We start from the raw sequence: 25,774 nt of genomic DNA, 5'->3' as shown, positions 1-25,774 counted from the left end.
TAAGATTTTTAAATAGAAGTAATTTACAAATCTGTTTAACTTTCTGGCACCAGTTGATTTAAAAAAATATGTTTTCCAGAGGAGTACCCCTTTAATTTCAGGGAAGAACTTCTAAATGCATGTTACCAGCAAACTAGAATTAAAAAGTTGCACAATGCTGTCAATTCTTTGTATAACACACTGAAATAGTCGCACATTTTGTGGCAGGCATTTGACTTGCGCAAAAATTTGCTACTTTTTAATGCTAGTGTTCCGATGTCAACCATTGAAAAATTCCCCAATTATAATTCCCCTCTAACTGCACAAGATTCTTACAAACATGGTTACTAAAAAATGCTAGTCTTGTACTGCATGCTACCTGTCACTCCTAGATACTGTAATAATCATGGTTACATGTGATTTACATAAGGCACCATATTGGGCTATTGCCTTCTAGTTAAGGAGCTTGGTGCCTTCCCATCTGTGACTACTTGTAAAACAGATCTGGCACTACTGGTATAACATGAGTAAAGACAGCTTAGACTCCAGCTGTGAAATGAGTGTGTGACCATTTTTATTTGGGTACAATTGGCAGCCAGGAGACCTCAACCTCCACATATTCTGATATTGTTTTATGAGTTTGTCTCCGACCAGTCACATAAAATTGTGACCACTGAACATTTTACTTTCTTTAATTAGGCTACAAAATATTGTTTATTACAACAGACACAAAGAAAACTGCTGGGGCATCCAGTTACATTGTGTTCACATGTCACGCTAAACTTCACAAATCCTCATCTGACATCAATGTCTACATTTTTTGATGGCTCACATTTAACAATTGAATTATTCCACAGATACGTCTATTGTGCAGTTTTTCGTACTAAATTTCATGATATTGAGTTTAATATATTACACATAAGTTTATGGTATAGTCGTGTTTCTCGTTGATGAGTCTGTGCCTACAATGGTATTATATATCTACTGACTTAAAGCTGGCCACCGCACCAGCTACTGTAGTTTACAAAAGATTATCACATAGCGGACAGACTGAAAAGGAGTGTAAAAAGATGGAAAGTTTATGATGGAGATGCAGAAGGTTATTAAAACAATACAAACCATTGAGCTCCACAAGTAGACATTGTAAAATTGATGTGAGGTAGCTGGTGGCCAAAAGCTGCTTCGACTATAGTTTCAATGAGTCAAGGGACCTGAACCTCTCGCAGACATCTCAGATGGAGGTTATACAGGGATCTTATGCAGGGCACAAGATTTCTCATGTTTTTTTTCCATATTCTTATACACCATATATAACTATACATGTGCACACTAAGATGGCAACGGTTCGCCAAAATAGGACCGCCCAACAGCACGTACAAACAATCTGGATGGAGGGAACACGTGCAACATTGCATGGTACATCTGCACAAATTTAACGGTCAGGTAATAGAGGTACGTGTTATGGTTTGTAATGGCTACACGTCAGGCCCCACTAGGTGTACTCATATCCGTCTTAAATCATAGAAAATTAACACCACTACTAACAAAAATTAGTGCTAGGATATGTGCCTTAAATTAAGATTTAACTTTTATTAGATCATCTAAAAGCAAGTGATTAGTGCACTAAAATATCTGTAGCAGGAGTTTCCTGCCCAGTCAGTATATAACACCTCAGGTACCTGCACAATTTATGTGCTTAGCTCAATGGGATTTATAGAGGCTCTACAAATATAAAGTATTTCAAGGATGGTATAAAGGAAGAGACAAGAAACCAACTTAATCACCATACGTGTTTCTATTGCTTAGTATATAGAAACGTCCTCAGTGGAGCAACACAGTTGGATCACATATAATGTCTGTTAACCACATAAGCTAAAATAAAAGAAAGCCTCCAAATATATAGCACTCATTCTCCCTTCATAGGGTTTTAGACAAGGTTAACAGGTCTGCCTGATCATCCATGGGTCCACCTAGAATAAAGACACTTTAGCCTTGTGGCTATCCTTCATCCTCACGTTGGTAGTTAAACCTGTGGAGTAACAGAAATAAACTGTAGCTAGCATTGATTCCAGCGTCACCTGTAAAGAAAATTCAATTTCTGGCACTGCCAGTACTCACTGTTAGATGATCATGGTCACTATGTTTAGCGGTTAATAGCATTTTTGGCATTTAGGTATTTAGACGCCCCCACCTTTGCCCAGAGTAAATTCCATAACAACAACCCCTCAATTTATTCTTCATTTGTTTAGCGCCACATATATTTTTTTTAGTTTTATAATGCAGTGGTCCCTCAAGTTACAATATTAATTGTTTTCGGGATGACCATTGTAAACTCTATGGAAATCTATTAACTGGTTGTGCAGTCCCAGTTGAATGAAAGGAAAATAAGATAACTAATACAGATAAAGCAAATCCTTATATCAAAAAGTCAGAAAGAACAGCTTTCTATGTACTGAACAGAAGCTTCTTCCAGTTCCTGTACAGAACACACAGTGTCCCAAATATGTAAAATAGAGCTACCCTCTCCTGGTGTTCATATGAGCATCTCATTCTGACAAAGGTAAAAAGCAGTATAGGACATGCAGTACCTCCCTGTACTGTAGAGAAGCACAACTAGACAGCCCATTAGTTCATGTACTTCAGTAATATAGGTGATTTAGCAGTAAAATGCCATTGTAACTTGAGGAACCACATTGTATGATAAAGGATGCCATTAAAAAGTACAAATCGTCTCACAAAAGTCAAGCTTTAAAATTAATACATACCTGAAACAAAGTAAAAGTAAATAATTTTAACTAATGGCATTGCTTTATCAAATCATGTAGAAGAAATGTTACCTTATGCGCTCCGGACGCACACGCTGGCCATGAGCGCATGGTCCCGTTACCTTCTGCTGCCGGCGGGGCTGGGATTCGCAACACGGGACGCGCCTGCATGCGTATCCCAGCCCGCCACTCACCTAGTGCTTCTCCTGCCCCTGCCTTTGCCTCTCTGCTCTGTCGCATGTGTCCCTGTCCCCTAGGGCGCACGCGCCGGAGCTTTAAGATTTAAAGGGCCAGTGTGCCCATTAGTGAAGTAACACCTGTGGCTCATTGATAAATTCTTCCACCTCCCACACTCCCCTGCTGGATCTTTGTTACCCTAGAGCCTTAGAGACAGCATTCCTGTGTATTGCCTTGCCGTTTATCATACCTTTGCTCCGTGACCTTACCTTTCTCCTTTGCTGCTTGCCTACTGACCATTTGCTACATTCCTAACTACGCTACTGTGCCGCCTGCCCTGACCTCCTGTTATCCACACCACGAGTTGCCTAATCCCACCTGTGCCTCAAATCTCCTCAGGCGCCTGTGTGGTCGAGCCGTGCCAGGGGTAGCGACCTGGGTGCTGCCTGCTGCAGCAAGTCCATCCCACTTTGTGGTGGGCTCTGGTGAAAATCAGCGGCACCTTAAACTCCGCTTCTTGGACGGTCCAAGTCATCTACCACACAGGTCCAGCGGATCCACTATCATCTGTGTACCAGTCTACTGAAACGGGAGTGTTACAGGAAAATATATAAAATCACTCAGTTTTTAGGTAAAAAAAAAAAAATGGAATCACTTATATCCTGCACATAAATGGGACAGTTCTTACAGACCTTACCAAACTGCTGGACCTGCCTATTTGAAAGAAAACAATGAGTTTTAATACATTTGGCAACTAAGAAAAGAATAACAATACTTTCTCAAGATTGAAATCCTACAGAGAGGACCAGAACCAGAAAGTTTCCCGGACAGATTGATCAAGTGTTTCTGTCAGGTTTTCCTGATTTTGCAGACATAGGGGGATATTTATCAAAGTTTTTTATGTCCCGCATCAATATAGACCAAACTACAGAGGGTTAGGCTGGTCTATTGTGCGCCTAATTTATCAAAAGGCGCAAGGCTCTTGATAAATTCTGTGCACAGATTTCGTGATCTATGCTTTAGTCTGTAATTAAACCTGGTCCAGCATCGTCTGACATTTTGGCGTATTTTCAACCGATGCAACTTGTCGCATTCATTAGAATGCACTAAAATAGACTAGAATGCATCATGTTCTAAAAATCCTCTAAAGCAAAAGTCGCAGAAAAGTCACACATATTTATTTAGACTGCGACTTTCTGTGCAACAAATTTAGACAGGAAAAAACAGTCTAAATCCTTTCATAAATATCCCCCGAAGTAGCTCAGAAACCCTATTGCGTAGGGATTTTGAAAAACCGACAATTTTATTAAATCAGGGCCATTGCGTGGCAAAAGACCTTGGTTGTTCCCCATCAGTTGTGTATAAAATGTGTTGCAAGTATAAACAAAATGGAAAGTTTATAAAATGTAGACCAAGGAAGACAATAGAGAGTTAGGATAAAAAACTCAAAGCAATATGCCTTAAAAATAGAAACTGCACACTAAAAAATGGGCAGAATCAGTCACTTTTTGTAATTTTTTTGTAACAGAACTGTAAGAAATGAATAGTTACACTCAGCTTAAGAGATTATGAAACAACTGTCAGTTGGAGTCCTAAAAAAAACGGGGGAAGGCCGGGTCTTGTGCCCATAATACCAGGGGTGGAATACAGCCATATCTTACTGTTATGTGTGAACTGGTTGTTAAAATGACAGTCGGTTCCCCGAAGAGAAGAGCATCTTACGTACCGGTTTGCCCACCTGTGCCCGCACCAATGTCCTCCACTCTGCCGCAGTTAGGTGCCATAGGAGCCACAGAAGAAGTGGGCGCTGGGCGGGGATCTTATCTCCTATGCAGGTAGTGTTAATGTATATTAAACCTGCACTGGGGTAGGAAGACTCCCCCAGCTCCTGTACCCACGCCTGCCCTGTGCTTTGTCATCACTCACATGTTAAATCTCACACAACACTGTATGACTGAACATGGATCAAAAAGGTCCAGGTATTGTTGGCGCAGGCCATTTTGAAAATTGTTGCGGTACAGGGAGTATAATGACTCTATATATTTATTTTGTAGCCAATAAACAGAGGCATTTTAAGACTATAGCTGTTTCTTTGTCTGTTTATTGGCTATTAAATAAATATATAGATTTATTATACTCCATGTACAGCAACTATTTTCAAAACGGCCTGCACCAACGATACCTGGACCTTTTTGATCCTTGCAAAGATATACCTTCCATCGATGAGGAGCTTTTGAATACCGATACCCGAGTGGCTGCACTGTTGTATTATGCACAATCGGGATTACTGTTCGCCTGAGATTTTGTTGCGTGCCTGTCAGTGATGTAAAAGCATGCATGTAAAGCGTGACTACAGGACAAGGGATGTTTGTAGCCTCAGAGGAGCTCTCAGTCTGACCCCTGCTATATACTTCCCCTCCTGAGAGCCTCTCGACACTGCACCCACTACATTTATGTGTAAAAGTTTGCAAATTTATGTGTGATTAATTCTGTATGTATGTAGTCTACGTGTACTGTATATGTAAAGTCAGTATAAAGTCTAAATTCATATGTGGGGGTCAGTATATAGTATACATGGTTGGCCTAACCACTATATGGGAACAGTATGGTTGGCCTAACCACTATATTGGGACAGCATGATTGGCCTAACCACTATATGGGGACAGTATAGTTGGCCTAACCACTATATGGGGACAGTAAAGTTGGCCTACCAACTATATTGGGACAGTATGGTTGGCCTAATCACTATATGGGGACAGTATGGTTGGCCTAACCACTATATCGGGACAGTATGTTTGGCCTAACCACTATATTGGGACAGTATGGTTAGCTTAATCACTATATGGGGACAGAATGGTTGGCCTAACCACAATATGGGGACAGTATGGTTGGCCTAACCACTATATTGGGACAGTATGGTTGGCCTAAAAACTATATGGGGACAGTATAGTTGGCCTGACCATTATATTGGGACAGTATGGTTGGTCTAATCACTACATGGGGACAGTATGGTTGGCCTAACCACTATATTGGACAGTATGGTTGGCCTAAAAACTATATGGGGACTGTATAGTTGGCCTAACCACTATATTGGGACAGTATGGTTGGCCTAACCACTATATGGGAACAGTATGGTTGACCTAACCACTATATTGGGACAGTATGGTTGGCCTAAAAACTATATGGGGACAGTATAGTTGGCCTAACCACTATATTGGGGCAGTATGGTTGGCCTAATCACTATATGGGGACAGTATGGTTTGCCTAACCACTATATTGGGACAGTATGGTTGGCCTAATCACTATATGGGGACAGTATAGTTGGCCTAACCATTATATGGGGACAGTATAGTTGGCCTAACCACTATATTGGGACAGTATGGTTGGCCTAATCACTATATGGGGACAGTATGGTTGGCCTAACCACTATATTAGGACAGTATGGTTGATAAATTAGCTTGAAGAATGGTTTGTTAGAAAGCTAAGAAGAAGAACTGCAATACAATCATCCCAAAAAATCCTGCAGGGAACCTATGCCCTCATCTAAGTTCACCATTGATCATACTGTTATGTAGTATATACCCAGACATATTGATCAAGTTGAATAATGCAGATGTTGGCCTAACCACTATATTGGGACTGTATGGTTGGCTTAATCACTATATGGGGACAGTATGGTTGGCCAAACCTCAATATGGGGGCAGTATGGTTGGCCTAACCACTATATGGGAACAGTATGGTTGGCCTAACCACTATATTGGGACAGTATGATTGGCCAAACCACTATATGGGGACAGTATAGTTGGCCTAACCACTATATGGGGACAGTAAAGTTGGCCTACCAACTATATTGGGACAGTATGGTTGGCCTAATCACTATATGGGGACAGTATGTTTGGCCTAACCACTATATTGGGACTGTATGGTTAGCTTAATCACTATATGGGGACAGAATGGTTATCCTAACCACAATATGGGGACAGTATGGTTGGCCTAACCACTATATTGGGACAGCATGGTTGGCCTAAAAACTGTATGGGGACAGTATAGTTGGCCTGACCATTATATTGGGACAGTATGGTTGGTCTAATCACTACATGGGGACAGTATGGTTGGCCTAACCACTATATTGGGACAGTATGGTTGGCCTAATCACTATATGGGGACAGTATGTTTGGCCTAACCACTATATTGGGACTGTATGGTTAGCTTAATCACTATATGGGGACAGAATGGTTATCCTAACCACAATATGGGGACAGTATGGTTGGCCTAACCACTATATTGGGACAGCATGGTTGGCCTAAAAACTATATGGGGACAGTATAGTTGGCCTGACCATTATATTGGGACAGTATGGTTGGTCTAATCACTACATGGGGACAGTATGGTTGGCCTAACCACTATATTGGGACAGTATGGTTGGCCTAACCATTATATGGGGACAGTATAGTTGGCCTAACCACTATACTGGGACAGTATGGTTGGCCTAATCACTATATGGGGACAGTATGGTTGGCCTAACCACTATATTGGGACAGTATGGTTGGCCTAATCACTATATGGGGACAGTATGGTTGGCCTAACCACTATATTGGGACAGTATGGTTGATAAATGAGCTTGAATTTGGAAGAATGGTTTGCTAGAAAGCTAAGAAGAAGAACTGCAATACGATCATCCCAAAAAATCCTGCAGGGAACCCATGCCCTCATCTAAATTCACCATTGATCATACTGTTATGTAGTATATACCCAGACATATTGATCAAGTTGAATAATGCAGATGTATGAATACACTGAGGTGACTTTTTTATTAAACACTGAAATTTTTCTAGCTATATCAGAGTATATGAGTTTTAATGCTGTGAAACCGACCAGTTTGCTGCTTGGCAAATAAAGGTGAGGCTTCTCCCCAAAGCTGAACAAATATTAGCCATTGTCTTGTCCGCTCAGACCAGTGTGTGTTTTATTCCACATTCTAAGACATCAGCCATGTCACTTGTCCTTATTTCAGTTCTGGCTGCTGCGCTATGATGTTTACCCTCCTTGAAAATCAAAATGTCCTGCAGAATTTTGTCATCAAAGCATTGCTTTCAGATGACCTGCCTGGCTTAAACTTGGACTTGTGTTTTGTCTTTCTCATATCTGAAGGCTGAGCAGCCAAGTGTGAACAAGCAGCCATTCTCCTCCTCCAGATCCTTGTGCTTTTCTTTTCATTATGAGGCAGTTGTGACCTTGGCGGGCATATGATAACACTGGCTGCCATATCCTGTACTCTAAATTACAAGTAATTACATCTCGCTTTGTGTCAAGCTGTAATTCATAAAATGAATATTTTATCAGTGAGTTGTTTTCTTCTCGCATGTTACTCTATGAAGCTGTATATACAGAAGGATTTATGGTTTATCCAAAGAAAATATTGCTACACACAGTTCACGTTAAAGTTCAGGACTGGGACTGGTGTCTATGCTTAATCAATAACAACCTTTAAGGGGTTTCCCCTTCGTGGGGAAAACCCTTTAGTAGAACCCCCCTTAAAAAAAATAACCTTTATTGGTTTATTTGTTAAAATATACCCCACACTTATTTTAAAACTCCAGCGTATGGGTGGTTTGTATATAGTGATATTGAGCTTCCACTATGCAAGGGATTATTGTGTGGTGCAGGTATAAGCTGGTTACTGAGTGCTTATAGTTCAGCACTCCTTAGCTGCTGTAACCACCTCCTTTATTTTTACACCCCCATCAAGTCCGCTGTATTTAAAACCATCACTAATAGCCTCCCCGACTTTCATCGAAAAGTCAGGGAGGCTATTAGTGATGGTTTTAAATACAGCAGACTTTATGGGGGTGTAAAAATAAAGGAAGTGGTACCAGCAACTATCGACCCCCCCCATGTCGGCGATCGGAGAAAATCGCATGCCAATTCAGACATGCGATTTTCTCCAATTCCGGGCTGATTGGGTCTCTGGTGACACGATCACCCAGAAAATAGGGCTGATCGGAGTTGTCAGCAACAGCCCCGATCAGCCTAAGGGATAGGAGTGAGGTCGCAGAGCTGCGAACTCCTCCTATCCCCTGCCATTAGTCAGAACGGAGTTCTGACCAATGGCAGTGCAGGATAGGGGGTTGCCATGGCAACCCCCCATTCTGCGCGCCCTTGGATGTCGAGGGGATCTTGAAAGAAGATGGAGGCCGTACCTGCAGGAGAAGAAGCCTGGGGACCCGGGATCTTCGCTGGAGCCTGCTGGATACTGGATCAGGTAGGGAAACTTCGGGGGGGGGGGGGGGGGGTTTGAAAGTGAAAGTAAAACGATCTTTAATGTGGCAACCACTAGGAAGGCCAAACTGCAACTCCCAGCATGCCCAGACAGCCAAAGGATGTCTGGGCATGCTGGGAGTTGTAGTTTTGCAACATCTGGAAGGTCACAGTTTGGAGACCACTGTTACAGTGGTGCCCAAATGGTAGCCCTCCAGATGTTGCCAAACTACAACTCTCAGCATGCCTCGACTGCCCAGGCATGCTGGGAGTTGTAGTTCTGTAACAACTGTCCCTTCAGATTTAGCAATTTTCATGACATTTTTGAAAATTGCTGCTCTACTTTGAAGCCCTCTAATTTTTTCAAAAAGAAAAAATATGTCCATTTTATGATGCCAACATAAAGTGGACATTTTCCTTACAAGTAGAGAGCTTCAAAGTTAGAAAAATGCTAAATTTTCATGAAATTTTGGGATTTTTCACCAAACAAGGATGCAAGTAACGCCGAAAATTTACCACCAAAATAAAGTAGAATATGTCCCGAAAAAATAATCTCAGAATCAGAATATTCGGTAAAAGCCTTTTCACGTTATTAATTCGTAAAGTGACGGTGGTCAGAATTGCAAAAAAGGGCTCAGTCCTTAAGGTGAAAAAGGGCTGCGTCCTTAAGGGGTTAAGAACGGCACTTCCTCCAATAGATGAGGCATCAACCTTCAAAGCAAAGGGCCTCTCCGGATAAGGTCTTTTAAGCACGAGAGCAGAGGCAAACGCAGACTTTAAATGGGAGAAGGCCTCTTCACCCTCTTGAGGCCAAGACTTAGGATTAGATGCCTTCTTAGTAAGAGCCACAATTGGAGCAACCAAGGATGAAAAATGTGGGATAAATTGACGATAATAGTTTGCGAATCTCAGAAAGCGTTGAATAGCACGTAGGCCTGAAGGACAAGGCCAATTCAATACTGCAGGCAATTTATCTGGATCCATCTGCAGGCCCTGATCAGAGACAATGTAGCCAAGAAACAGAAGACTAGTTTTCTCAAACAGGCATTTCTCCAGTTTGGCGTCAAGATGATTCTTCCGTAGTCGCTGAAGAACCAGATGAACATGAGTACGATACTCCTCTAAGTTGGAAGAGAAGATCAGGATGTCATCTAGGTATACGACAACACAGATGTAGAGAAGATCACGGAAGATGTCATTGACAAACTCTTGAAAAATGACTGGAGCATTGCAGAGACCAAAAGGCATTACGAGAAACTCAAAATGTCCGTCACGAGTATTGAAGGCCGTTTTCCATTCAGCTACCTTGCGGATTCGAATTAGGTTATACGCTCCACGTAAGTCGTCAAACTTGGAGAATACCTTGGCACCACATAGACGGTCAAAAAGTTCAGAGATAAGAAGTAGACGGTAACGGTTATTGACTGTGATTTTGTTAAGTCCCCTGTAGTCAATGCATGGATGGAGTGAGCCATCTTTCCAACAAAGAAGAAATCAGCTCCAGCAGGAGAAGAGGACTTACGGATAAATCCCTTTTGGAGATTCTTCTGGATATACTCTGCCATGGCTTTGGTCTCAGGAACCGATGGAGGGTATATGCTTCCATGAGGAGGGGTGGTACCAGGCAGAAGATCAATAGGGCAGCCGTAAGAACGATGGGAAGGCAGAGACTCAGCCTGTTTCTTGCAGAAAACGTCAGAGAAATCTTGGTAAGGTGGCGGCAGGAGGTAAATCTTGGTAAGGTGGCGGCAGGAGGTAAAAGAGGAGGACGAGAAACAATTATAGACTGAACTGATTGGAGGCAAAGATTTTGACAGGATTGTCCCCAAGGAATAATCTCTCCAGTTCTCCAATCCAGTTGTGGAGAATGGCGTTGCAGCCAAGAAGGCCAAGAAGAATCTCTGAAGTACAGTGTGGCAGAAGATAGAATTCAATCTATTCTTTGTGCAATACTCCCACTTGCATGACAAGAGATTCAGTACGGAAGTGAGCCATACAGTCTAGATTTTGTCCATTAACAGAGGAGATGAACAAGGGCTTGGCAAGCCGAGTAAGGGGAAGATGATACTTGTGGACCAAAGAAGCATCAATAAAGTCACCTGCTGATCCAAAATCAAAAAATGCTGTAGCGCTAAAGGAAGACTTGGCCGAAACGAAGACTTGTACAGAAATAGTTAAGCATGGAGATGTAGTATTCACACCCAGGGACGCCTCTCCTACAAACCCTAGGTGCGAGCGTTTCCTGGATGCTGTGGGCGAGCTGTACAGTCCTTGAGGAAGTGCTCCAGGCTAGCACAATACAAGCACAAATTCTCACTACTTCGTGACCTCTCCTGTTGTATAAGACAAGAACGATTCACTTGCATAGCCTCTTCGGCAAGAGGCGCAGGAAACAGAAGAGGTGGATGTTGAAACATGGGTGCTAGACGAGGATATCTCCTTGTTCAGGCAGGTTCCCTCTCTAAGCGCAGTTCCTCCTGTCTCTCAGCAAAACGCACATCAATGTGAGTGGCCAAGTGGATAAGTTCAGTCAAAGAAGATGGAGGATCACGTGCTGCGAGGGCATCTTTAATTCTGCTTGACTGTCCTTTTTTAAATGGGCACACAAGGCCTCATCATTCCATGCAAGTTCAGAGGCAAGAGTGCGGAATTGAACCGCATAGTCACCAATGGAAAAATTCCCTTGACAGAGATTCAGCAAAGCCATCTCAGCAGAAGAGGCCCGTGCGGGTTCCTCAAAGACACTGCGAAATTCTGCCAAGGAGGACGACAAATTGGAGGATTCCGGATCACCACGGTCCCAAAGGGGTGTAGCCCAGGCCAGGGCTTTTCCAGACAGTAGACTAATGACAAAGGCCACCTTAGCATGCTCCGTTGTTCAGACATGAGCATGGAGCACTGTGTAACGAAGCCTCTGCATGACTTGGAATCCCCATCATACTTGAAAGGCAACGGCAATGTAGCTGAGAGCCAGAAGACACTGCAGGAACCGGTGGTGGGAGTGGGAAGGTTGCAGAAAATTGCTGCGCCTGTCTGGCCAACTGCTGCGACTGACGTACCACAACGGAGGGAAGATCGCGACATCAGGCAGGGGTACCTCAGCGCGATCCATGGCCGGATCTTACTGTAAAACTCACGTTTCAGAAGACAGGAACCCCAGTGGAAGTGGATCCGCTGGACCTGTGTGGCAGGTGACTTGGACCATACCAGGGAGCGGAGTCTAAGGTGCCGCTGGTTTTCACCAGAGCCCACCGCAAACTGGGAGGGACTTGCTGCGGCAGGTGGCACCCAGGTCGCTTCCCCTGGCACTGCTCGACCACACAGGCGGCTGAGGAGATGGGAGGCACAGAAAGGATAAGACAGCTCATAGTCAGCATAGCAGAAGGTCAGGGCAGGCGGCACAGTAGCATAGTCAGTAACGTAGCAAATGGTCAGTAGGCAGGTGGCAAGGAGCAAGGTCACGGAGCAAAGGATCAGATACACAGCAAGGCAATAACAGGAATGCTTTCTTTCAGGCTCAAGGCAACAAAGATTTGGCAGGGAAGTGAGGAGGAGCCACAGGGGAATTTCACTAATGAGCGCACTGGCCCTTTAAATCTTAAAGCACCGGCACGCGTGCACCCTAGGGGACAGAGACAAGTGCGCCGGAGCAGAGAGGCAGGGGCAGGAGAAGCACCAGGTGAGTGACGGACTGGGGCTGCATTGCAGGCTCGTCCTGTGATGCGAGTCCCAACCCCGCCTGCAGCAGCAGGTAACGGGACCATGCGCTCACGGCCAGTGTGTGCAGCCAGCACGCATAACGTAACAGCTACTTCACACCACCATGCGCTTCGTGAGGCTTATCCTATAATACAGGAACAGAGGGATGAATTTCTGCCTACCTGACCTACATCATGGTGATCTTGTCAATTCCTTCTGGAGTGCGATCAACCCTTTGAATGCCGAACATTCTGAGACAGTCTGAACATGTTCTATAAGACGCGGAGATCCGATGTTAGTTTTGATGGAATGTAGATGTTCTCTCAAACGGATTTGAAGTTGTTGAATGGTAGAGCCAATATAGAACCTTTTGCAAGTACATGTGATGCAGTGTACTACGAATTTGGTTCCGCAGTTGATAAAGTCTTTTAATATGACAGTTTCACCTCCTATGTTGTATTTGTTCCCTGTTTGTAAGTAGGTGCAGGAATTACAGGTTCTGCATTTGTGGTTTACTTTTGGGGTGCAATTGTTGAGCCAAGTAGTTTTATCTTCGATTTTTGGTAGGGCACTTCTGACAAGTATATTTTGCAGACTTTTGCTTCTTCTGAAGGAAAATAGTGGTTGATTGTTTACTTTCTCTTTAAAGAATATGGGTTTTCATGTCGCCTGCTTTTTGTTCGAAGATGGGATAGCCTTTTTGGTATGTTCAGGGTGGAAGCTCTTGTAGTGTAAGATAGCGTTAGATGCAGGTTTTTTTCTGAAGCTACTGGTAATGATGGTATTGTTCTTGATTTCAACTGAGACATCGGGGAACTCAAGTTGTGAATGACTGAAGACACTGGTGAAGAACATATTAAAAGTGTTATTGTTAAGGTATGAGATGAAGTGGTTGAAGTCTTTTTTGGTTCCTCCCCACACCAAGAAGACGTCATCTACGTAGCATACGTATGTTTTTATAAATAATTTGAAACGATTCCTTGGGGAGAAGATCATCTCTGTTTCGAGTACCGCCAAGGGATTTTATCCCTCCAATCTGGTGAGTTCCGCTTTCCGATAAACTACTATTACTCTATTCCAAGAATGTCCATCCACATAGAGAGAGATTTATGTATAGCAATACTTAAACTTGGAAAAGGCTAAAAATGTGTAATTTTTTAAGGATATCCCATAGTTGTAAAGTTCTTCACCTCACTCCAGTTTGTGAGAGATAAACATAAAACTATAACCACTTAAAAGTCCATTAAAACAACCTTGTGGGTGCAATGGATACTACCTTACTTAGCTAATGCTCAAGTTTCTACAGATTTGTAATAACAATTCACCCACAAATTCTCCCCTATGTTCTGGTATGCTGCCAAGCACCTGTGAATCAATGTGTAGCAAATATTCTTGCTGTTTAATTTAACTTTGCACAGAAGGACTGTATTAGTCCTGATCTCAGGACCTAATCCCAAACCTCTAAAGAGGTTTAAAGCACTCTAGTTTCACCTAATCCTGAAACCCAAGCTGGAGTTTTGGAAGAAAAAAACCTCTGTAACTTCATTGGAATGGGCAAATAGGCATTCACTATCAGGGAAATATTAAAAGGACAAAGTACTGTATGTCTTTGGGCTTTGGGAAGTAAAGCCTTTGATGGGCAGACTTGTGGGGGGATGGGCCGGCTGGCATAGAAGATGAGGTTACATTCATACATTGAGGATTTATGATTTTTAAATGTGTTCCTCAGTTGAACAGGTTTCTGAGTGACATGCATTAATAGATCTCCCTGTGAGGACATATTCCACATAACCGGGCTCCAAAATCTTCCTCCTCGTTCACAGTTCATGAAATATAAACAGGATATGTATATACTGCAGCATGACTCATCTCACCCAGGACATGATGCTCTCTTCCCTTTATTCCTACTGCTTTTCCAATTGACTTACCATAAAATAAACACCCAACTATTAATGATGCAATGCGTCCTATACATACATCCTATACATGTGCATGAGTTCACGTAAGCTATACAGTGATAGCTGGAGTGTAGCAATAAATATCCCCTAAAATACTTCATTGCTGGTGGCCGTACATAGAGAGGATCATGACATATGGGTATAGAGCTGGCATCTTCCTTTTGTTACGCTACATAGTATGTACAGCAGTTAGAGTTGCAGGGCAAAATAAGGCACTTTGGCAAAGACTATGTAAAGTTTTTGGATATTAGTTGCGTTTATGTTTTTGGAACACATGGAGGAAGAGTTTGTGAACTTTTATCTCCTGTACAATATTTGTATAGACAGCGCCAAGTCTGTTCTCATCTATACATTACCATGGCCCAGGTTTATCAATGAAACCAAGCTTCATCTACAGCTTTCTTATCTTAACGAGCTCTGGTAAAGTGAAAGCTGAGCTGTGATTGGTTGTTATAGGTAAAACCAGACAGTTTAGCATCTCCTGTATACAACCAGCATTACACCAAAAGTTTGAATGCCTATGGGGGACATTTATCATTGTTTGCTTTGGTAAGCAAGTTCTGGAGTCATTTTTTTTACTTTAGTTTTGCTCATGTGCTACATATTTATCATACTATCACAGGGGATTGATGCATTTGGAGCCCATAAGCAAAACAAAAAAATTGCGGCTGTAACTTTTGTGAGACTTTTTTGCGACTTTTTAAATTTGCTCACGTACGGGAGTTTTGTACTCCAGGTCAGACCTGGAACAGACTTGCGATTTTTTTGTAAGGGGTTTGCGACTTTTTTTTTTTTTTTTTTGCCCATGTGCAACTTTCGCACTTCATAAATACCTGACCACTGCAAAGTGAAAACTGAAATTTGCTTAGGTAAAGCTGTCTATAACTTTTTGCTTACTAACAATAGTCACACAAAAAAGTGCTTATGTGCGACTTTTTGTGCAACTTTTGTATGCAAAAAAAAAAAAAGGCTCTAAATACCTTAATAAATGTCCCCCTATGTAGCACAAAAAAAAACAAAGCCTAAAATATACTATAAGATAGGAGAAATGTATGCCAGTCAATTCCACCTGGTAATAAGGATTCCTTCTTGAAAGCAACTTTTTTTTTTTCCAGATGAAGCGCGTGCAATATACAGAGATAATGTACCCATTCAAGTCTTCTATATGAAAGGGTTATACTACAGTAGTTCTCTATAAAGGTGCTAGTCACAGCCATAGTTGGAGCAGGTTAATATTGGGTGTTTATGTGCCTAGAAAGCTGGGGATATGACAGGATTATAGAGTAATAATATAGTATGCAGTAATAAAGCCAGTCTTACACAAAACTGGGGGAGATAATCAAAAACTGTCTGATCGTAAAACTGTCTTTGTTACCCGTAGCAACCAGTCACAGATCAGATTTCAAATCGTTAAGGGATTGTCTGCAAAATGGGATGTTTTTTAATATGTTGCCCAGGTTGCATTGAAAATAAAGCTATATACTTAGCCACCCCGATCCTCCACTCATGCTAGTTTCCCAAGTGCCCAGTCTTCGTCAGGTTCCTTTTCTTTACTAGTTTCGTTGACGTTCCGCAGACAGGAAATACATACTCAGTGACTAATCTCTATGCTGTCTATTCTCATGAGCCGCTGAGCTGGCAAATACTGTCCGCATGGAATGCCTTATGAAGTGAAGATGACCACAGCAAAGAGTAGGCACTTGGGGTACAAGCAGGGCAGGGAACAGGCCTGGGAAGGTTACCTCTTTGATATTTAATGCCGCATGGGCCACTTATTAAAATGCACCCACTGCCCGGACAATCCCTTTAACAAGCTCTAGTAAAATTAAAGCTAAGCTCTGATTGGCTGTTATTGGAAACAAAGAGAGTTTTACTATTAAACAGCTTGTATAACCTGGGTTTACCAGTGTTTTATGTAATACATTTCACTTTTTTTTTTTTTTTTTTGGAGCTAGGAAGCTGTGCATCTTGGTTTATAAGTGGTATTTTTATGAAAACTCAGTTTGCTGTAGCTATGGTGTTTATTTTCTGGCCTTTTTTTCCATGTACATATCTCTATGAAACCTCAAAAACTGGGATACCGTATATACTCGAGTATAAGCCGAGTTTTTCAGCACGATTTTTCGTGCTGAAAACACCCCCCCTCGGCTTATACTCGAGTGAACTCCCCCACCCGCAGTGGTCTTCAACCTGCGGACCTCCAGAGGTTTCAAAACTACAACTCCCAGCAAGCCCGGGCAGCCATCGGCTGTCCGGGCTTGCTGGGAGTTGTAGTTTTGAAACCTCCGGAGGTTCGCAGGTTGAAGACCACTGCGGCCTTCAACATCATCCAGCCCCCTCTCACCCCCTTTAGTTCTGAGTACTCACCTCCGCTCGGCGCTGGTCCGGTGCTGCAGGACTGTCCGGAGAGGAGGTGGTCCGGTGGCATAGTGGTTCCGGGCTGCTATCTTCACCGGGGGCGCCTCTTCTAAGCGCTTCGGGCCCGGCCTCAGAATAGTCACGTTGCCGTGACAACGACGCAGAGGTGCGTTCATTGCCAACGTACTTCTGCGTCATTGTCAAGGCAACGCCTCTATTCCGGGCCGGAAGCGCGGAGAAGAGGCGCCCCCCGGTGAAGATAGCAGCCCGGACCACCTCCTCACCGGACCACCTCCTCACCGGACAGCCCTGCAGGACCGGACCTGAGGTGAGTACTCAGAACTAAAGGGGGTGAGAGGGGGCTGGATGATGTTGAAGGCCGCAGTGGTCTTCAACCTGCGGACCTCCGGAGGTTTCAAAACTACAACTCCCAGCAAGCCCGGACAGCCGATGGCTGCCCGGGCTTGCTGGGAGTTGTAGTTTTGAAACCTCTGGAGGTCCGCAGGTTGAAGACCACTGAGGGCGAATGATGAGAAGAGGATGATGAAGGGGGGGGGGGTGTGGGGATGATGAAGGGGGGTGGGGATGATGAAGGGGGGGGTGTGGGATGATTACAAGGGGATGATGAAGGGGGGATGTGCGGGATGATAAGGGGATGATGAAGGGGGGATGTGTGGGATGATGACAAGGGGATGATGAAGGGGGGATGTGTGGGATGATAAGGGGATGATGAAGGGGGGATGTGCGGGATGATAAGGGGATGATGAAGGGGGGATGTGTGGGATGATGACAAGGGGATGATGAAGGGGGGATGTGTGGGATGATAAGGGGATGATGAAGGGGGGATGTGTGGGATGATGACAAGGGGATGATGATGAGGATGTTAATGACAGGTCTGGATGATGACAGGGGGGGATGAGGTATTTCCCACCCTAGGCTTATACTCGAGTCAATAACTTTTCCTGGGATTTTGGGTTGAAATTAGGGGTCTCGGCTTATACTCGGGTCGGCTTATACTCGAGTATATACGGTAATTTGAAAACAAAATGACACAAATGAACTAGCCACAAATGGACACCGCATGCAGTGGATGATGCTCCATGGCAAACACAAAAAGCTGTGTGTAAAACCCTTTTTTACTGTACAGTCCCACGTAGCAAATACACAGCGTATTTCACGCTGTGCAGCGGGAAATATGCTGCGTATTTTCCTATGAGTAGACAGTCCTGTGTGTGCAGAGAGGTTTGTAGGCGGGACCAGCACGTCGATGGGACTATGATGCGCGGGCCACCTCCAAGACTTACCGCACACACAGGGGTGCCGCCCTGTCTGTCTACTCATAGGAAAATATGCAATGTATTTCCGATGCACAGCTGATTTTGTGCAGCGTGCAATACCTTGTGTATACGATACATTTACAGAGCTAATAGTAAAATCCTTTGTCCACAATCCTCAGCTATTAGCCAGAGCCAAAAGTTGCTACAAACTCTGTCCTACACAGCCTCCTGATTTCTAAAAAGTATGATGTAATTCTCCATTTTACCTGTGGTGGAGCTGTAGTGGAATGGATACAGGGATGATTGGGGTTACTCCACAATTTACAGATGATCACTGTTGATCTGTACAGTGGGACATCCTTCGATGAGCTTAATATCTAGAGACAAGAGTGAATATCCTTTTTATATCCCATTCTCTTCATTTATCTATATACTAGCTGAGTACCTGGCATTGCATGGTTTTTCCTTCCGGATCCTTGTTGGGGAGGAAAATAAACAAAGGAGGAAACTTTTAACTTCATATCCCGTCCTCATATATTGTTGTCATATGCCAACCCCATATCCCGTCCTCCTATCCCGAACTCCTATCTTGACCTCCTATCCCGACTTCCCATCCCCTCCTCCTATCCCGTCCTCCTATCCCTACCTCCTATCCCGACCTCCTATCCCTACCTCCTATCCCGACCTCCTATCCCGACCTCCTATCCCGACCTCCTATCCCGACCTCCTATCCAGACCTCCTATCTCGACCTCCTATCTCGACCTCCTATCCCGTCCTCCTATCCCGTTCTCATAGCCTGTCCTCCTATCTCGACCTCCTATGCCGACCTCCTATCCCCTCCTCCTATCCTGACCTCCTATCTCGACCTCCTATCCTGACCTCCTATCCCGACCTCCTATCCCGTCCTCCTATCCCGTTCACCTTTCCCGTCCTCATATATCGACCTCCTATCTAGACATCCTATCTCAACCTCCTATCTTGTCCTGCTATCCCGTCCTCCTATCTCGACCTTCTATCTCGACTTCCTATCCTGACCACCTATCCCGACCTCCTATCCCGTCCTCCTATCTAGACCTCCTATCTCAACCTCCTATCTCAACCTCCTATCCCGACCTCCTATCCCGACCTCATATCCCGACCTCCTATCCTGACCTCATATCCAGACCCGTAATATGTGTACAAGGTATTGAAATATCTCCAGCCCTACGGAAGTTATGTGGGAACATACATTTCCCATTTGCATGGGACTTTAAACAAAAACCCCAAACCTCACAAATGGGGGTAGTTGAGGGTTAAATTAACTATCCTATATTTTATGTGGGAGATTTATCAAAACCTGTGTAGAGGAAGAGCGGTACAGTTGTCCATAGCAACCAATCAGATTGCTTCTTTCATTTTTTACAGGCCTCTTTCAAAATGAAAGAAGAGATCTGATTGGTTGCCATAGGCAACAGCCCCACTCTTCCTCTACACAGGTTTTGATAAATCTCCCCCATTGCGTTTTATCTATTTATATACAGGGTGGGTCATTTATATGGATACACCTTAATAAAATGGGAATGGTTGGTGATATTAACTTCCTGTTTATGGCACATTAGGATATGTGAGGGGGGAAACTTTTCAAGACGGGTGGTGACCATGGTGGCCATTTTGAAGTCGGCCATTTTGAATCCAACTTTTGTTTTTTTAATAGGAAGAGGGTCATGTGACACATCAAACTTATTGGGAATTTCACAAGAAAAACAATGATGTGCTTGGTTTTAACGTAACTTTATTCTTTCATGAGTTATTTCCAAGTTTCTGGCCACTTATAAAATGTGTTCAATGTGCTGCCCATTGTGTTGGATTGTCAATGCAACCCTCTTCTCCCACTCTTCACACACTGATAGCAACACCGCAGGAGAAATGCTAGCATAGGCTTCCAGTATCCGTAGTTGCAGGTGCTGCAGAATGGGCAAAACAAAAATTGGAACAGGACCCTCAGTTTACGCAGAAGATTTTGTTCAGTGATGAGGCAAACTTTTATGTGAATGGTGAAGTTAACAAACAAAACCACCGCTATTGGTCTGACACTAACCCACATTGGATAGATCCCTCCAAGACTGTTAGAGCACAAAAATTGATGGTATGGTGTGGTATATGGGGTACAAAGATAGTGGGGTCATTCTTAATCAATGGAAACCTCAAGGCCACTGGATATGTGAAATTGCTACATGATGATGTGTTTCCCTCTTTATGCACTGATGCTGGCACGTTCACTGAGTTTTTCCAGCAAGATGGTGCACCATCACATTATGGGTGTCTCGTCCGAGCATTCCTAGATGAACAGTTTCCTGGAAAGTGGATTGGTCGTCGTGGGCCAGTTGAATGGCCCCCAAGGTCTCCCGATCTAACCCCCTTAGACTTTTATCTTTGGGGTCATCAGAAGGCAATTGTCTATGCTGTGAAGATACCAGATGTGCAGCACCTGAAACTACGGATACTGGAAGCCTGTGCTAGCATTTCTCCTGCGGTGTTGCTATCAGTGTGTGAAGAGTGGGAGAAGAGGGTTGCATTGACAATCCAACACAATGGCAGCACATTGAACACATTTTATAAGTGGTCAGAAACTTGTAAATAACTCATGAAATAATAAAGTTATGTTAAAACCAAGCACATCATAGTTTTTCTTGTGAAATTCCCAATAAGTTTTATGTGTCACATGACCCTCTTCCACATCAATAAAGACCAAACTACAGAGGGTTAGGCTGGTCTACTGTGCGCCTAATTTATCAAAAGGCGCACGGCTCTTGATAAATTCTGTGCACAGACTTTGGGATGTATGCTTTACACTGTATTTAAACCTGCTCCAACACGGTCTGACATTTCGGCGTACTTTCAGCCGATGTGACTTGTCGCAGAAAAGTCGCTTTTGATAAATTCAGCACCAATGCATTTTTTAATGCATTTCTGTCTAAAATAGACTAGAATGCATCAAAAATCCTCTAGAGCAAAAGTCGCAAAAAAGTCGCACATATTTAGACTGCGACTTTTTGTCCGACAAATTTAGACAGGAAAAAACAGTCTAAATTCTTTGATAAATATCCCCCTATGTGTGTATGTGTGTATGCGTGTGAGTGTGTGTGTGTGTGTGTGTGAAGGTGTGTGGGCAAGGAAGACAGAATAGTAGGTTGGGATAGGAGGTCGGGATATGAGGACGGGATATGGGGTTGGGATATGACAACAATATATGAGGACGGGATATGAAGTCAAAAGCTTCCTCCTTTGTTTATTTTCCTCTCCAACAAGGATTAGGAAGGAAAAACCGGGCAACACCGGGTACTCAGCTAGTATAGATATAAAACTCAACGTGTGTATATGTATGTGTGTATGTTCCAGCATCACTTCCAAAGGGCTAAAGATATTAACATGAAACTTGGCACACATGTTACTTCTATGTCAGCAACAAACATAGGATAGGTTATTTAACCCTTACTCACCCCCATTTGCCAGGGTCAGGGTTTTTGTTTAAAGTACTATACAAGTATATGGGAAATATATGTTACTGCATAACCTCCAAACAGCTAGAGATATTTGAATATTACTTGGTCACGTGTTACTTATATATCCACTAAGAATATAGAATAGTTAATTTAACCCCTAAATTACCACCATTTGCGAGGGTCAGTGTCTTTGTTTTAAGTCCCATGCAAATCTATGGGAAATGTATGTTCCAGCAAAACTTCCATACGGCTGGAGATATTTCGAAAATAATTGGTCACATGTTATTTACATGTCAAATAAAAATATATGATAGTTAAATTAACCCAAACCTACCCCCTTATGTGAAGGATGGGGTTTTTGATTCAAGTCCCATGCAAGTATATGGGACTTCCGGTACCATACTCCACAAGCTCTTCTCTGCATCTCCTGGTGAATGCGTCCGTCCAGCTGGCAACACACCTCCCCATGCATGCCACACCCCATCTCGCAACGACATACCCACCCTTTAAGCCATACCACTTTTATTTTCTACCCTTTTTGTGCATCGGTCTGGCTTTCAAATCACGCCCACTCCCACAAAGCCACGTCCCCTTCTATTTTCAGTTTAAAATATCTTCATCACAACTCCCCACCTGAGGATTGTATATGAGGATTAGATATGAGGTCGGGATATAAGGACAGTATAAAAGGATGGGATATGAGGACGGGAAATGAGGTCGGGATATTAGGACAAGATATGAGGACAGGATAAGTGCGAGATAATAGATCGGGAAATAAGGTCGGGATATGAGGACGAGATATGAAGTCAGGATATGAGGTCAGAAAATGAGGACAGGACATAATGATGAGATATGAGGACAGGATATAAAGTCGGTATATGAGGACGGGATATGAGGACAGGATATGAGGATGAGATATAAGGACGGGATATGAGGACTAGAGATGAGCGAACTTACAGTAAATTCGATTCGTCACGAACTTCTCTGCTCGGCAGTTGATGACTTATCCTGCATAAATTAGTTCAGCTTTCAGGTGCTCCGGTGGGCTGGAAAAGGTGGATACAGTCCTAGGAAAGATTCTCCTAGGACTGTATCGACCTTTTCCAGCCCACGGGAGCACCAGAAAACTGAACTAATTTATGCACGAGAAGTCATCAACTGCTGAGCCGAGAAGTTTGACGAATCAAATTTACTGTAAGTTCGCTCATCTCTAATGAGGACGGGATATGAGGTCGGGATAGGAGGACAGGATATGAGGACAGGATATGAAGACAATATATGAGGACAGGATATGAGTTCAAAAGCTTCCTTCTTTGTTGCTTTTCCTCCCTAACAAGGATTAGGAAGTAAAAACTGGGCAACAGCGGTTACTCAGCTAGTTATGAAAAAAAGTATTTATTTAATAAGTACTAGAATCAAGGACTGATTGAGAACATCTGATGCAATATAAAATATTACACCACACGCTGACATGTCCGGGAGTAGATGTAATCCTTGGATTTTAAAAGCTTTATACAGGACTTAAGCTTGACCAGTAAGATATGACTAATAACTACAGATAGTGTCCTTTGAAAACTTGTTCTGAGCAGTGAATACGGCTGAAAAATTGGAAGCATAGGGACTGTTAAACATGAAGGAGAGATGGACTGCAGGTATATGCTGTAATAATGTACAACTGCATTGCATTTGTGGTCTAGTGCAGCAATACAGACGGTCATTTTTCTTGAATATTTCCACAATTAGACTGCGAGCAGAAAAGTCAGTAATACTGTCTGAAAGCTGTTTTCACTTTTGACAATGTCAGCCTAATAGTGAAGGTTTAGATGGATCTCCCAAAGTGTTTAGAAACATCTGCACATAAAATATATTAGCTGCTCTATGGTCTAGCTACAAAAAAATGCATGCAATTTACAATTTTCCTTTTTATATGATATTCTGTATACAAAACTGTATATAGTGCGCTGCATTTGTAAATATAATATTAATTTTTAATAGCATCACTATGTATTTTACAAGCATTTCTTACCTGCCACTTTCTTAGAAGTGGTTTCAGCAGGAAGGAGAAGTTTTTCTTTTATATTTCCCATTCCTCTTGAATTCACTTGTATCTCTGGCTCAAAAAAAAACCTATGAGAAATGGTACCTGCTCTACAGTTTTCAGAGAACTTCTATGAAAGGGACTTTACTATTTTTGTCAGCAGTCCCGAATTGACCATAATAAAATGTTAGTTTTGTCTTCATATTGTTTCCAGTATATGATACTGGAAACTTGAATTAATGACAATAGTTTTACTATACTAAGGGTGAAAAGGAAGGACATGGCTTAGCAATGAGTGCCTGATCCCAAATGGGTGCGCTGTTTATCACTTCCATGTTGACAGGTCAGGGGCAAAGGTAACGAATAAGGTTACCGTATATACTCGAGTATAAGCCGACCCGAGTATAAGCCGAGACCCCTAATTTCAACCCAAAATCCCAGGAAAAGTTATTGACTCGAGTATAAGCCTAGGGTGGGAAATACCTCATCCCCCCCTGTCATCATCCAGACCCCTGTCATTAACATCCTCATCATCATCCCCTTGTCATCATCCCACACATCCCCCCTTCATCATCCCCTTATCATCCCACACATCCCCCTTCATCATCCCCTTGTCATCATCCCACACATCCCCCCTTCATCATCCCCTTATCATCCCGCACATCCCCCCTTCATCCTCCCCTTATCATCCCACACATCCCCCCTTCATCATCCCCTTATCATCCCGCACATCCCCCCTTCATCATCCCCTTATCATCCCACACATCCCCCCTTCATCATCCCCTTGTAATCATCCCCACCCCCCTTCATCATCCCCACACCCCCCCTTCATCATCCTCTTCTCATCATTCGCCCTCAGTGGTCTTCAACCTGCGGACCTCCAGAGGTTTCAAAACTACAACTCCCAGCAAGCCCGGGCAGCCATCGGCTGTCCGGGCTTGCTGGGAGTTGTAGTTTTGAAACCTCCGGAGGTCCGCAGGTTGAAGACCACTGCGGCCTTCAACATCATCCAGCCCCCCTCTCACCCCCTTTAGTTCTGAGTACTCACCTCCGCTCGGCGCTGGTCCGGTCCTGCAGGGCTGTCCGGAGAGGAGGTGGTCCGGTGAGGAGGTGGTCCGGGCTGCTATCTTCACCGGGGGCGCCTCTTCTCCGTGCTTCCGGCCCGGAATAGATGCGTTGCCTTGACAATGACGCAAATGACGCACCTCTGCGTCGTTGTCACGGCAACGTGACTATTCTGAGGCCGGGCCCGAAGCGCTTAGAAGAGGCCTCCCCGGTGAAGATAGCAGCCCGGAACCACTATCCCACCGGACCACCTCCTCACCGGACAGTCCTGCAGGACCGGACCAGCGCCGAGCGGAGGTGAGTACTCAGAACTAAAGGGGGTGAGAGGGGGCTGGATGATGTTGAAGGCCGCAGTGGTCTTCAACCTGCGGACCTCCGGAGGTTTCAAAACTACAACTCCCAGCAAGCCCGGACAGCCGATGGCTGCCCGGGCTTGCTGGGAGTTGTAGTTTTGAAACCTCTGGAGGTCCGCAGGTTGAAGACCACTGCGGGTGGGGGAGTTCACTCGAGTATAAGCCGAGGGGGGTGTTTTCAGCACGAAAAATCGTGCTGAAAAACTCGGCTTATACTCGAGTATATACGGTACTTTTATTGTTTCCTCAATTCTAGTAAACTATCATCTGAACAGATTAGAGTTTTTCTTGATATAGTTTCACTACCAGTTATTTCTGAAGCAGATAATAAGTCTCCTGTAGTCCAATGCAAGCAGTGGCTGGC

The 25,774-nt window shown here is 43.6% G+C and overlaps 1 long non-coding RNA gene across 1 annotated transcript; it reads right to left on the bottom strand.

Moving 5' to 3' along the window:
• Positions 1–1,793: 1,793 nt before the first annotated feature.
• LOC130283238 (uncharacterized) lies at positions 1,794–24,066 on the bottom strand. Its single transcript, XR_008846607.1, has 3 exons — positions 23,981–24,066; positions 18,738–18,848; positions 1,794–2,008 (listed from the first exon to the last, which is right to left on the bottom strand). It is a non-coding gene; the product is annotated as an uncharacterized LOC130283238 (long non-coding RNA).
• Positions 24,067–25,774: the final 1,708 nt, after the last annotated feature.

Source organism: Hyla sarda, chromosome 1, assembly GCF_029499605.1.
Source record: "Hyla sarda isolate aHylSar1 chromosome 1, aHylSar1.hap1, whole genome shotgun sequence".
Taxonomy (NCBI): domain Eukaryota; kingdom Metazoa; phylum Chordata; class Amphibia; order Anura; family Hylidae; genus Hyla; species Hyla sarda.
Note: the sequence above shows the minus strand (reverse complement) of the source record. Positions and strands in the feature narration are given on the sequence as shown.